Source organism: Mustela nivalis, assembly GCF_964662115.1.
Source record: "Mustela nivalis genome assembly, chromosome: 11".
Taxonomy (NCBI): Eukaryota; Metazoa; Chordata; class Mammalia; order Carnivora; family Mustelidae; genus Mustela; species Mustela nivalis.
In genome coordinates, this window is record NC_139030.1 from 21031321 (window position 1) to 21043423 (window position 12103).

Below are 12103 nucleotides of genomic sequence, written 5' to 3' on the forward strand. Positions count from 1 at the left end.
GTTTATAATTGTTTTAAATTCTAGTTCAGACATATTACTTATATCTGTATTGATTAGATCCCTGATCATTACTTCTTCCTGTTCTTTCTTGTGGGGGTGAATGCTTCTGTCTTGTCATTTTGTCCATTGGGAAAAGGGGACGTTAGATCCTAGGTGTGTTCTGGTCTGCTTGTTAAAAGAAGCTAAATCCAGGGCACCCAGTTGGCTTAGTCAGGTAAGTGTCTGCCTTTGGCTCATGTCATGATTCCAGCATCCTGGGATTGAGCCCCACATTGGGGTCCCTGCTCAGCAGAGAACCCCCTCCTCCCCCCACCTCTGCTTCTCCAGCTTGTGCTCTGTCAAATAAATAAATAAAACCTTTTAAAAAATAAAAGGCAGATCCAAAAATAAAAATAAAATAAAAAATAAAACAGAGGCTAGATCCTATTTCCCCTAGAGCTGAAGTCATGCAGCACTTTATGATCAGTAGACTTGTGCATGCGAGGGGTTTGTGCTGGTCTTCCGGGGGAGAGGCCTGTTGTGTTGATTCTCAGGCAAACTTGTGCTAGTGGAGATGAACCTGCAGGGTGCACCCCCCCCCCCCTCTCTAAGGAGGTCTGAGCAGACCTGTAGAACAATTCTGCTCAAGTCTTCAGATAGAAAAAACCTAAGAATGAAAGTTATGACTACAAATATGTGAAGAGTATGATCAGCCAAAGGGGTCTGAATCATTCAGAGATTCATCTCCCTTCAGAGATTGTGATGCACTGGCCATGCACCAGTCTGGTGTGGGGAGGGCAACTTTCCCCTATGAGGCAAGCCAGGTAAGGCCTTTGTAATTACCTATGGCCAGGCCTGAAAAATCACGCATAGATTTTTAACCAGGTGCTAGACTCCTCAATCAGTAGACCCCATGGTATTGTGCCTATTGGTTTTTTTTTTTTTAATTTTTTATTTATTTTCAGCATAACAGTATTCATTATTTTTGCACCACACCCAGTGCTCCATGCACTCTGTGCTCTCTATAATACCCACCACCTGGTACCCCGACCTCCCACCCCCCACCCCTTCAAAACCCTCAGATTGTTTTTCAGAGTCCATAGTCTCTCATGGTTCACCTCCCCTTCCAATTTCCCCCAACTTCCTTCTCCTCTTTATCTCTCCATGTCCTCCATGCTATTTGTTATGCTCCACAAATAAGTGAAACCGTATGATAATTGGCTCTCTCTGTTTGACTTATTACACTCAGCATAATCTCTTCCAGTCCCATCCATGTTGCTACAAAAGTTGGGTATTCGTCCTTTCAGATGGAGGCATAATACTCCATAGTGTATATGCACCACATCTTCCTTATCCATTCGTCCGTTGAAGGGCATCTTGGTTCTTTCCACAGTTTGGCAACCATGGCCATTGCTGCTATAAACACTGGGGTCGAGATGGCCCTTCTTTTCATTACATCTGTATCTTTGGGGTAAATACCCAGTAGTGCAATGGCAGGGTCATAGGGAAGTTCTATTTTTAATTTCTTGAGGAATCTCCACACTGCTCTCCAAAGAGGCGGCACCAACTTGCATTCCCACCAACAGTGTAAGAGGGTTCCCTTTTCTCCACATCCCCTCCAACACATGTTGTTTCTTGTCTTGCTAATTTTGGCCATTCTAACTATTGTTTTGATATAAAGTAGGACTCTTAGTATGGGTTGTAGCGTGGGATTCCATGTTGGTAGATCAAGATTTGTAAACTGCTGGATACTGTTACTAGATGAAGCTTTGTGGAAAGGAAAGAAAAAACAATACCTTAAGTATGTGTTGAGTCAAGTCAAGGGTAATTGCTGCTCTTTCTAGGTGGAAGAGTCCTATGTAATCAACTTGCTAACAGGTGAAGGGTTGATTTCCTCAAGAGATGGTGCCATACTGGGACTCAGTACTGATTTCTGTCACTAACAGATAGGACATTTGACCCTTTCCCATGAATAAATTCTGAATATCCTAGAGCCCTACAAATTCTCTCAAACTACTCTGTCTGTGGTCTATAAACAACAAAACTGGAAGAGAGCACATTTATTTACAACATGTTTTACTGACTATTTTAATGACTGTTCAGACCATCTGCTCAGAACAAAAGATTCCTATAAAAGTATTACTGCTTATTGACAATGCTGCTTGTCGACCAAGAGCTATGATGAAGGTGTGTAATGAGATGAATGTTTTCATGCCTGCTAACACAACATCCATTCCATAGCCTATGGATTGAAAACCTTCTAAAAAGGAGTCACCATTCCTGATGCCATTAGTATAAGGGCCTACTTAATCAGAGGGAGCCATTTTTTTGTTTATGCAGTATACTTAGATTGACCCTAACCCTCCCAGAGGAACTTGCAAAACCCAGATAGAAGGGCAGGTCAGGCCAGGAAGAGACATCCAATCAGTGGGGCACGTATGTATCTACTAGGGTGAATTGTAATTCAATTGGCCGCCTGTGTGTGACCTAACATGACTGTGCAGTTTTCTCTGTGTATTGCAATCTCATTGGCCACCTGTGTACAGCCCGGCTAAACTACCTCTATAAAAGTTAGTCTGTGAGGCTGGGAGGGGTCGCCTCTTTGCAAGAGATGGCCCCGACCAGTCAGTTTGATTCTTGATGCTTGGCGGGAAATAAAGTTTTGCTTGACCTTCGCTTTGTATCAGTCTCGTTCCAGTGAATGGTGACTCCTTTTTAGAAGGTTTTCAATTGTCTTTGCCCAGATCCATTAAGGGAATCACTATCTATGGCAGCTGCAGCCTTATGAACATATTTCTTAAACAATGAGACTTGAAAGTCAAAATTACTCCTTGATCCATAGGCTATGGAATGGATGCTGTGTTAGCAGGCATGAAAACATTCATCTCATTACACATCTTCATCCTTCGTACTGTTCAAATTACTCTTGCTAAGTTTTCTTGCAAAGGAATAAAACAACTGAGTTCTCAATATTGTAATGTTTTAAATTAAAACATACTAAATAAACAGTTTCCTATTTTTTGTTTGACAAATTTGAAAGGTCATAGAATAATCCTAATTTCCCCCCTTTTTAACATTACTTTGCAATTTAGTTTGTATGGTTATTTTTAGGGTCCTATACAACTGTGCAAAGCAAGGACTGCCTGTATTGTGTTTTCCAATGACTGATTAACATTCTATAACATAGACAATAGCATTATTTAATGGAAATTTATTTTTTTTGCATTTTTTCTATTGGTATAAACAATACTGCAATAAATATCCTTATAACATCTTTTTCTGTGCATCTGTATTCTTAGGAAAAATTCTAACAATAACGGGTCAGAGACTATGCACCTTCATATTTTAATATGTGCTGCTAAACTGTCTTCCAGACATGCTGGCTGAGTGCCAGTTTACACTTCATCAACAGTGACTCCAAGTTTCCAATTCTCCGTCCGTGTCTTATCATCGCCAGTTTGATATCTTGCTGGTGTTTCAATCTGATTGCCAGAGAAGTTGAAAATCTTGAAGAGATAAGGTTTTAAAAAGTTACTTGGAAAAAGAGTTCCCTAAAGATTACTCATGTTGTAAGTAGACAGAACGTTTACTTGCTCTAGGGACATAATGACATCTTGATCTATTAAGAACAACAGCAGCCACCAGTCCATCTCTCTGAGCAGCAATCAAGGGTCTGGTGGTTCATTTAAATTAAGCAAAACAAATAATGATTTGAAGAACGAGTGTACAAAAAAACCCAGTAAGACTACAAACTTGTGGGTATCACTCTTAGCCAGATGGCTTGTTTAGATCTAAAGTTCTCTGGGTCACACTTTGGTCTTTCAACTAAATAGATACACACATAGTCAGATTTAAATGAACACAATATACTGCCAGATGTGAATGTAAAATAAATTCTTGTATAAAAACATTTTATCCTGGGCTAATTATTACGTTTCATCCCTGAACTACCAAAATCATCCAGTTAATTTGTAAATAGTATCAGGCACAAGACATGTATTCATCATTTTGCTATGAATATGGGGCTACAAAAAGTTTAAGATGTGGTCCTTGCCCTTAGCATTAAAAATAACTGTTCAGAGAATATATTTTATATGCATAGAACTACAAAGGAGCTTTTACCTGTGTCTCTTATTTGGTCCCCACAATCCTGCAAGGCAGAAATTAACCACTATACAGATGAAGAGATCTGAGACTCAATTACACACCATTTCCTATCAGGACTGAACTCAAAGTTTTTAAATCCCCCATTCCTACACCAAATTGTTTAAAAAATCCATTTGGAAAAACAACAGGAATGAAGAGTAACAAGAATTTTAGACAAAAATTAGGTGCAAAACCATGTGGTCTTAATAGTAAAGTGGTATATAGTTTTCTATGGGTTGAATAGCCTGGGGTATAGTCATTTGGATAGATCAATATTTAGACAATCCTGAGCCATCATGGGTGTGGGAGTCACACGTGCCTGGATAGACAGTATCTGATTTGTATATGCCTCCCTGGATGGGACTAATTGAAAAGGAAAGGAGGAGTGCCTGGAACGCTGGGCCTCCTTTGAAGTTTCTTGGCTGAAAGCAGCCAGATTCTTATTGCAGCTCAAGGTTCTGCTCTAGGGAGTAAATGTTTAAATTTAGAAGAAGAACAAGCACCTGTGGTGGTCACGTACTTTACAAACTCCTTGCCTTGCACACACATCGCAAGCACTGCTTGCCCTTACCACACACACCCTGATAATCATTGTCCTGACCTTTAAAGTATACTTTTCTTCTTGTTTTGCACTTGCACTTGGTGTATTGATAAGACCCCAATAAAAGTGGAGGCAAAGCTTGGCTCAAGTCCTTTTGCCACTAGAGCATCTAGTCCCCAAACCTCTCCTTTCTCCTCCTAAGGTATCTGGAGTAATCTTTTCATTTGCCATCTCAGGATTTCCTGTCCAACCCTGACACTTGGGAGCAGAAGAACCATTCTTCTAAGTGCGCAGGATCTTGGAAGACAGATGCAAGTGTAGGAAAGGAAGGGTTGGTTGAAGGAGCTTTTCCAGAGTCCCATGAGATAAAAAGAAAATATTTTATGGCTGAGCAAAGGGAAGGAATGACAAATGCAGCTTGTCTGAAGGGTCAGAACATGAAGGGGCAGATGGTGGGGGCTCTGCTGTGCTGGGGAGGTAATGTATCACACAGTTGAACAAAGGGCTACTCTGACTAGTGAGTTAACCATAGTCCTTTGTGGTTGGTGTTGACATTTGGAACAAAGTGGCAAAATGAAAATGTTTGTTTTAAACAGGGTCTATTGGACTTTTGAGAAACTGAAGCCACCAGATAAAAAATACAACTCAAAATCTAGATTAATCTTCAAATACCAGCAGGGTAAATTAAAACAGAAATTAGGGGAATGTTCTATTTTCTCTACAATTAGTGCTAAAGCCAGTATCACTGAGTCTGTAACTGCAGCCTTAAAAAGAAGACCAGGCTGACCCATGCAAAAGAATATTTTAATGTTCTAAATACTTCCAGATATGTCAATTATATTTCAATAAAACTAGGGGAATAAAGAACACCCTCCCCCTTAAAAACCACCTTCCAGTGCTTATAGGAGTTTGTTTGCTGAAAAATATATTCTTATGTAACTCAAGTGTATAATAATGTACTATATAGAAACATTTACTTCAAGGAAAAAGAAATTTAGAAGTCTTGTACTCATGTTTCAGCCCAAGTTAACTACGAAGTTTTATTTCATAAAGTGCTCTTAACTATAAGTTACAGAGAAAAAAAGAAATCTGAAATACGGGAGTTACGTAATACAAGAGACTGTCCCTGGCAAAAGCCTCATAACAAATCTGATTCTACCCTAGAATCCTTTTTTGCTCCATTCAACAGCCAAAGAAAGAACCTCCTGTGAGGCCTGCTACCCTCAGCTACTACAAAAGCCAACTGGGCAACAATTCAGTATGAAAGCTACTGTGCTAGGAGAGAACATTTAATTATTGTTTATATATTATTTTCTTCTTTTGTATTATAATCCTCCTCCTCAAGATAGTCCATAGGGTTTACATATGATGAGTCCTTCTTCTTTTTTTTTTTTTTTTTTAGATTTTGTTTATTTAACAGACAGAGATCACAAGTAGGCAGAGAGGCAGGCAGAGAGAGAGGAGGAAGTAGGCTCCCTGCCGAGCAGAGAGACGGATGCAGGGCTTGATCCCAGGACCTGGGATCATGACCTGAGCCAAAGGCAGAGGCTTTAACCCACTGAACCACCCAGGTACCCCGTGATGAGTCCTTCTATGTGGACCTGTCAAGAACAAAAAATAAAACCAGGTAAAATATTTTGTAGGACAGTATGATAAAACATTTATTGAAAGCATAAATGATGGCATAACTCCCACCAAAGAATTTATGAACAAAAATAGTCATAAATGAAGTAATTTAGAAATAAAAAATATAGTCACTGAAAAAATGCAATAAATGGGGTTAATTTTAGACTAGGCATATTTGAAGAGTAAATAAATTAGAAGACAGCACTGAAGAACTCAATCAGAACACAGAACAGAGACAAAGATGAAAAATATGAGAATAGTTAGAGACCTAACAAAATAGTTAGAGGCCCAAATTCAGCCAACCGGAGTTTAATAGAAAATGGAGGAAATGATAAAGAAGCAATACTGAAGAGATACTAGCTGAGAAGTTTTCTTAATTGAAAAACAGATGTGGGGGGTGACTGGGTGGCTCAGTGGGTTAAAGCCTCTGCCTTGGCTCAGGTCATGATTCCAGGGTCCTGGGATGGAGCCCCACATCGGGCTCTCTGCTCAGCAGGGAGCCTGCTTCTTCCTCTCTCTCTGCCTGCTTCTCTGCCTACTTGTGATCTCTGTTAAATAAATAAAAATCTTAAAAAAAAAAAAAAGAAAAGAAAAATAGATGTGGGTCTTAGACAAAAAGCACATTCATTATATTCATTACTAAGCAAAGTGAGTAACTGTTAAACAGATCACAAACTGGAAGAATATCAAAAATAAAGACACAACTTAAAACCTTCCAAGGAAAGAGGCCAGATTACAAAGGAAAAACAAGTATACTGACAGTAAACCGTTCACAGACAAAAAGAGTTTAATAGTATAATAATTTAAAGATCTAAGGGAAAAATAACCGCCAACCTAGAATTTTATACTGAGCCAAACTATCATTCAAGAGGACAGGACTTTTTAGCATTTATAATCAACAGGCTCTAACTTAAAGAAATATTAAAGGGAGGAATACTAAATAATATTAAGTACTAAAGAAGAAAAGTGAACCCAAGCTGAAACATACAGGTATAAAAAATGGCACAAAACTTGACAAAAATAAGTCAATATATTAACTACAGAATATAAAAACAGAAAGTTTAAACTTAGCAAACTAGGGGGGAAAAAAACCTTAAAGAAAGCAGAGGGAAGGAAAATGACAGAAGAGCAGAAATTAATGAACGACAACAACAACAACAACAACAAAAGCCCAGAGAGGATTGATAGGATCAAAAGCTAAAGATATTAGGTGAAGAGATTTAAAAAATAGACAAATGTCTCATAAGACCTTACAGATTAAAGAGGAAAAAAAGATAAAAGAAGCTGAAGTTAAAATTTTTTAAAACCCTAGGAGAATACAGTGAAACTTATCCCATTAAATATAAAACTTTCTATCTCAAATAAACCTTTTTTTAAAAAAAATATTTTATTTGTGTATTTACTTATTTATTTAGAGAGAGCAGAGCAGGGGGAGGGGTAGAAGGATAGGGAAAGAGAATGGCAAACAGACTCCACAGTGAGTACAGTGCCCAACACAGGGCTTGTCCTCATGACCTGGAGATCATGACCTGAGCCAAAATCAAGAGTCAGATGCTTAACTGATGGAGCCATCCAGGCGCCCCTCAAACAAACCTTTTCAAAAATCAGAGGCTGATATGCCATAGATATCCAAACTGGAGAAAAAATATAAAAAAGAAAACAATGGCTATAAACAGAGACATAAAATCCTTAAATATAAAATTAGTAAATATTAAGTGGACTATAAAAGTTAAGAATGTACATTATAGTCTCTAGAGCAACCACTAAAAAACAATACAAAGAAGTTCAATTAAAATACCAATAGGAAAGTAAAATACTAAAAAAATATTTAAAGTCATTAAAAAAAAGGCAGGAAAAACAGGAACAAAAACAGAGGAGGCAAGTAGGAAACATTAAATGGTAGATACAAATCTAACTATATAAACAACTACATTAAATCTTGTCAGACAAACTTTCCAATTAAAATATAGAGATTGTCATGGGGTGTTAAAGCCTCACCTTCGACTTGGGTCATGATTCTGGGGTCGTGGGATCAAGCCCTGCATTGGGCTCTCTGCTCAGCAGGAAGCCTGCTTCCCCCCTCTCTCTGCCTGCCTCTCTGCCTACTTGTGATCTCTGTCTGTCAAATAAATAAATAAAATCTTAAAAAAAAACTTTATAAAAAATGTAGAGATTGTCAGAATGTGTAAACAAGACCCAACTATATGCTGTCTGTAAGAAACCCACTAAACACCAATACAGGTGGGCTGAAGGTAAATGATAAGGAAAGATCTGTGCAAACAATAAGCACGGGGCGCCTGGGTGGCTCAGTCATTAGGGTCTGCCTTTGGCTCAGGTCATGATCTCAGGGTACTGAGGCTGAGGCCCACACTACGCTCCCTGCTAAGTGGGAAGCCTGCTTCTCCTTCTCTCAGTCTCCCTGCCAAATAAATAAATAAATAAAATCTTTAAAAAAAAAAAAAAAAGCACAAGAAGATGTTAACAGCTATAAGATCAGATAACAGATTTAAGAGAGCAATACCACAGTTATAAAGTGACATTTTGTCAGCTAAAAGGGTAAATTCATCAGAAATATATAAAAATTGTAATTATATTATATGCCTAATAACAGATACAAAGAGCTTCTAAATGTTCAAATCAAAATTTTACATAATTAGAGAAACAGAAAATCCCAAAATCTTCTGTTCAATTTCTGCAATGGATGGGACTAGACAAAAAAAAAAACCAGCAAAGATGGACATTCTGAACACCACCATTCATTTCTATCAGTATACTCAACAAGGACAGAATATATATCTTTTCCAGAAACACACGGTTAGATTTACAGGTATGTGATGAACTAGTATATGGAACACCAAAAACTACAATAAAAGCTGCAAGGGGAAATTGAAGACCTAAAAATATATGGGATGATATTTCATATTCATAGATTAGAAGACTCAAACTGGTAAGATAGCAATTCCCCTCAAATTGATCTATAGAATCAATACAATCCAAATCAAAATCTTAGCAGACTTTTTGAAAAGAAATTGACATGATAGAAAAATTTAAATGAAAAGTCACAGGACTTAGAATAGTTAATCCTGAAAAAGAGGAACAAGACTGGAGGACTTAAACTCCCTGATTCAAGGTTTACTTAAAACTGTAAAAAGTAAGACACTATAGTAGTTGTGCAAGAATACACAATATTGGTCAATGGAATAGAACAGAGTTTAGAAATAGACCCACACCTATAGGGTCAACTCTTTTCTACAAAGGTGCTAAGGTCATTCTACAGGGAAAGGACAGTCTTCTCAACAAACAGTGCTGAATTAACTAAACATCAGTATGGGGGGTTGGAGTGGGGGAAGAAACTTGACCCTGACAAATACCATATACAAAAATTAACTCAAAATGGATCATAGACCTAAATATAAGAGCTCAAATTACTAAAATGATAGAAGAAAACATAAAACACTTGTGACATTGGCTGAGGCAGAGATTTTTTTTTTTTTAAATTTTATTTATTTATTTGACAGAGAGATCACAAGTAGGCAGAGAGGCAGGCAGAGAGAGAGGGGGAAGCAGGCTCCCTGATGAGCAGAGAGCCTGGGCTTGAACCCAGGACCCTGGGATCATGACTTGAGCAGAAGGCAGAGCCTTTAACCCACTGAGCCACCCAAGTGCCCCTGAGGCAGAGATTTCTTAAACAGATTACAAGCACAACCATAAAATTGAAAACTTTTGCTCTCTGAAAGGTAGTTAAGAAAAAAAAGGCAAGCCACAGACTGGAAGAAACTAGCTGCCGAATATATATCTGATCTGTCAGAGGACTCATATTCAGAATATATAGAGTTCTTATAACTCAAGTAGAAGAAAGTCAACCCAATAAAACAAACGGGCAAAAGCTATGAAGAAACTTCCACAAAGATACAGATATAGCCAATAAGCACATGAAAAGATGCTTAACATCATTAACCAGTAGGGAAATGCAAATTAGAGCCACAATGAGATACCACTATACAATAACTATAACAGCTAAAATTAAAAAGCCTGATACTTCTAAGTGTTGGTGATAATGTGGAGCAGCTTAAGTTTTCATTCCCTGCTAGTAGAAATGCAAAATGGCACAGCTACTTTGGAAAACAGACTGGTAGTATTTTACAAAATTAAACCTACACTTCCTGTATTACTCAGAAATTTCACTCCTAAGTATGTACAAAAAAAGAAAAGAAAACTTGTCCACACCGACTTCCAATGTTCATAGGGGCATTATTTATTATATATTAAAATCTGGATACCACTTACATGTCTATCAACTGAATAGGTAAGTAAATTATGGCATATCTATTCTATGGAATATTATTGATCAATATAAAGAAACATATTGGGGCACCTGGGTGGCTCAAGTTGGTTGAGCATCTGACTCTTGATTTTAGCTTAGGTCATGATCTCAGGGTTGTAAGATTGTGCCCTGATTTTTTGCTGCACACTGGGTGTGGAGCCTGCTTAAGATTCTCTCCTTTTCTCCCCTTCTCCAAAACAAAACCAAAAACTATTAGAACATGTAACATGGATGTATCTCAGAAACATAATGCTTAAAGAAAGAAATCAAGCACAAAAGACTATTATATTGTTCCATTTACATGGAATTCTAGAAAAGGCAAAACTATTGTAATTAAAGTAGATCTTTAGTTGCCAGAGGTGAAGACTGACTAGAAAGATGTATTATGGAACTTGCTATGACAATAAAATGTTCTGCAGTTTGATTATGGTACAGCTTACTTCACTGTATAAAATCATCCAAATTAATAAAAATAACATATTTAAGGTAAGTGAATTTTTGTGTATATATTAGCAAGTTGAATTCAGTAGTACATATATATATAAAGTAGCATGTAGTCATCAAATACTACTAGTTCTAAAAAATATCAGGAATTTCTATTACTGTAATCTACCATATTCAAACTAAAAGAAAAAAACTGCAAATACAGAAAAAGTATTTGACAAATTCAACATTTATAACAGAAACTCTTAGCAAGTGGAATCTTCACTAACCTGACAAAAAACATCTATTAAAAATCTACAGAAAATATCACACTTAATCTTGAGATTTTACAAGTATTTAAATTAAGTAACAACCAAGAAAAGCATGGCCCCATCACTGCTTTTAATCAACCTTCTACTTGAGGGCATAACTAATGTAGTAAGTAAATGTAAGAATTAGACAGAAGAGATGAAACTCCTTATCTGCCAGACATTAGGTATCAAGCACTTTTATAGGGGTTTTAGGTGTCTTAAAACCCACAATAGTCCCACGAGATAGGAGTATGCAAATGAGGAAAGTTGAGGATAAGCAAATTACCCAAAGTTATACAGCTAGTGAACAGCAAAATCAGGATGTGAATCTAGGCAGTAGAGCCACAGAATACATACCTTCTATTCCTGTGCCATACTTCTTCATATCTGTCTACTTTGAAAATACAAGACAGTCAATACAAATTATAGATTCCAGGTATGTTGCTGCACACACACAAAAACATATTAAAAACTGGTAACTGGTAGTTTTCTTATGCCTTAGTAACACACAATTAAAATTTTGGAAAAAATATACCATTCCCAATAGAAAAAAAGTAGTAAGGTACTCCAGCATAAACTAAAAATCTAAGAACAATTTTCAAAGATAGTAAAGAGTACTAATATATTTAACAATTTAAAAAATACCAAAAATAAAGGGTTATACAATGTTCATTCACTGGAAGACTATACAATGTTCATTCACTGGACTTTTTGATGCCAATCAAAATCCCAGAATAATAGCAAATAAATCTG